The sequence below is a fragment of the Mirounga leonina genome, unplaced genomic scaffold (assembly GCF_011800145.1).
Source record: "Mirounga leonina isolate KUSES-001 unplaced genomic scaffold, KU_Mleo_1.0 Mir_127, whole genome shotgun sequence".
NCBI lineage: Eukaryota > Metazoa > Chordata > Mammalia > Carnivora > Phocidae > Mirounga > Mirounga leonina.
The window spans coordinates 72,801,083-72,804,684 of NW_023270316.1; the positions used below are offsets into that span (position 1 = coordinate 72,801,083).

General features: G+C 40.6%; 1 pseudogene; it reads left to right on the forward strand.

Moving 5' to 3' along the window:
* Nucleotides 1–1,885: 1,885 nt before the first annotated feature.
* LOC118009096 lies at nucleotides 1,886–3,043 on the forward strand (annotated as a pseudogene).
* Nucleotides 3,044–3,602: the final 559 nt, after the last annotated feature.

Consider the following 3,602-nt stretch of genomic DNA (forward strand, 5'->3'; position numbering starts at 1 on the left):
AAATTAAAATGAAGCTCCTTGAAGCAAGAAACTGTCTTTTGCACAAGTCTGCTCAAACCTCCCACATAACCTAGTGTAGAACAAGGATCTAGGTACTACAGTTTATTTAGGATTTTTGATTGGCCTAAGTGAAAACAAAAATGAGTGAAAATATTAACATTAGGTAAAGAAAAATTAAGGCCAAAACATTAAGTGTGAAAAAGAGGAACATTATGTAAAGATAAAAGGTGAACTCCACAAAATAATAATAATCTTAAACTTTTATGCACCAAATAATATTACTGAATGCCAAAATGCAAGAACACCTAGCAATACAGAACTTGGTTTGAATCACACGCAGACAGACAGACAGACACACACACATAATTATAATGGTAGAGTTTAATAAACCTCTTTCAGAATTTAACAGATAGACAAAAAAAACAGGGATATTAATATATTAATAATATAATCAACTGGCTTATGTTTCAGCCAAATAGAGAACTTCGTACCCTATTACCAAAATATATATTCTATTCATATAACTATGGAAGATTTACAAAAATTAAACATACCCTTGGCCATAATATAAACCACAATACATTTAAAGAGATAGGGATTTTATAGGCTACATTTTCTGATTACAATCCAATATAACTAGAAATCAATGCTAAAAAGAGGATAAGAAAGCCCACCTATTTGGAAATAAAGAGATGTTCTTCTGAATATTTCCAGGACCAAGGAAAAAATAAAACTGAAATTACAAACATCCAAATATCAATGAAAAGGAGTACATACTGCATCTTAAAGCCTAGACTACACTACTATACTAAGAAGAAATGTAAACATAGTCTTTAAGTACTTTTATTATAAAAGAGAATGAGGGGCACCAGGGTGGTTCACTCGGTTGAGCATCAGACTCTCAATTCCGGCTCAGGTCATGATCTCCGCTTCATGGGATCCAACCCCCTGGGTTGGGTTCCGTGCTCAGTGGGGAGTCTGCCTCTCTCTCTCTCTCTCTCTCTCTCTCTCTCTCAAATAAATAAATCTTTTAAAAAAAGGAATGAATAGTAACAAACTTATACAAGGACAAAATGAACTGAGAGACAGGAGGAAAAGGGAATGTGTAATAAAGGAAAGACCGAAACTAAGGAAATAGAAAACATCAAAAGGTTTAAACAGATACACTCCTGGCAAGTCCAATGATAGAAAGAAGAAAAATGTGCATCATCATTATCTTCAAAACACAGGAAATAACTACCAAGCTACAATACAATGTCCAATGAAAATATTCTTTAAAAATGAAGATGAAATAAGGAGTTGAGACAAAATCAGAAAATTAGTCACTAGCAGACCCACACTAAAGGATTCAGATGGAAGGAATGAAGAGCAATAGAGTGAAATATCCCAATAAAACCAAATAAATATGGACCGTATAAAACAATAGCAATGCCTTATGGGATTTTAAATAGATGTGGAATTAAAAGACATGAAAACAACACATAAACATAAGGGATATTGGGGTGCCTGGGTGGCTCAGTCAGTTAAGTGGCTGCCTTCAGCTCAGGTCATGATCCCAGGGTCCTGGGATGGAGTCCCATGTCCAGCTCCCTGCTCAGGGGGAGTCTGCTTCTCCCTCTTCCTCTGCCCCCCCCCCTTGTGCGATCTCTCTCTCTCCTTCTCTCTCTCAAATAAATAAAATCTTTTAAAAAATCATAAAGGATATAAATGAAAGACCTTAAATTCCTTGCATTTTCAAAGAAGTAATAAAAGTAGTAATTTATCTTAGACTTCGGTAAGTCAAAGGTGCATATTGTAACCTCTAGGATAACTACTAAAAGTAAAGCAAAAATATATAACAACGTAATACAAGGGGAGGGGGATGGAATAATAAAATATTTTATCCAAAAGGAATCAAAAAAGGAGAGAAAATTGAACGTAGAATAGGCAGAACAAATGGAAAAGAAGAAAGATAACTTTAAATCTACATATATTAAATGTAAACCATCAAGATCCAATTAAAAGACAAAGGCTTTCAGCCTTTCCAAGCTACTTGTAGAGCAGTCCATATGACATTGTTCTGGGTTCCCATGCTAACTTAAAGGGAATCTTGCACAATGTCCTGGGTTCTTGTGGTAACTGAAAGGGAAGCTTTCACAATGTCCGGATCGCTGGGTGTTCTGCCATGAAAGAGAAGGATGTCTTCACATTCCTTGCAGCAGGAGCCCACATCGGTGGCGCCAACTTGACCTCCAAATGGAACAGTACATCTACAAAAGGAAAAGTGATGGCATCTACATCATTTCTCCCAGGAAGAGAACCTGGGAGAAATTTCTGCTCTCAGCTTAAGCCACTGTTGCCATGGAAAACCCAGCTGATGTCAGTTGTCACATCCTCCAGGACTACTGACCAGGGGGCGGTGCTGAACTTCGCTGCTGCCACTGGATCCACTCCTACCGTTGGCCGCTTCACTCCCTGAACCCTCACTAACGAGATCTCGCCTTCAAGGAGCCGAGACTTCTGGTGGCTACCGATCCCAGGGCTGTCCTCCAGCCTCTCAGCACAGACGCCGTATGTTAACCTGCCTACCACTGCTCTCTATGATACGGACTCTCCTCTGTGCAATGCAGACCCTGCCATCCCTTGCAACATCAGGGAGCTCGCTCAGCAGATCTGGTGCGCTGGGTGCCGGCCGGGAAGTTTAGTGCCGTGCCTGGCATTGTCTCCTTTGAACACCCGTGGGTGGTCATGCCTGATGTCTACTTCCGCGGAGATCCTGAAGTGGTGGAGAAGGAAGAGCAGGCGGCTGCTGAGAAGGCCAGGACCAAGGAGGAATTTCAGGGCAAATGGACTGTTCCAGCTCCCGGGTTTACTGCTACTCAACCCAAGGTCACAGACTGGTCCGACGGCGCAGGTGCCCTCTGGGCCTGTCCACTGCTGCAGCCTGCAGCGTTCGGCCTGCCAGGAAGCCTGGTCTGCGACTCCCACTGCTCAGGCCACTGGAAGGGTAGGAACCATTCAGAGTCTATTCTTCCACAGACTCTTAAACAGAAAATGGAAATAAGGTTGATGGAAAATAAACAGATAAAACAAAGACTTTTGGGTTGGATTAAGAAGAAAACTACATATCAGTGTTCAATCACAGAAACACAATCACTATGAGTGATAAAGAATAAGGTGTTTATTTTTATTTTTTTTAAAGATTTTATTTATTTATATGACAGAGAGAGACAGCGAGAACAGGAACACAAGCAGGGGGAGTGGGAGAGGGAGAAGCAGGCTTCCCGCTGAGCAGGGAGCCTGATGTGGGACTCGATCCCAGGACCCTGGGATCATGACCTGAGCCGAAAGCAGACGCTTAACGACTGAGCCACCCAGGCGCCCAAGAATAAGGTGTTTATTATAGACATTAGATCTTACACAATTGGGGGCCTTTGATAAAATTTAATGCCCATGATATTTTTAAAAATCCATACAAACTAGGAGTGGAAAGGAGCATATTTAATCTATAAATGGTATCTATCAAAAAAAAAAACTGTAGCAAACAGCATATTTAATAGTGAACTGTTACTAGTTTCCCTCTGAAATCAAGACATGGATGCTCATTATCACCATGTACACTA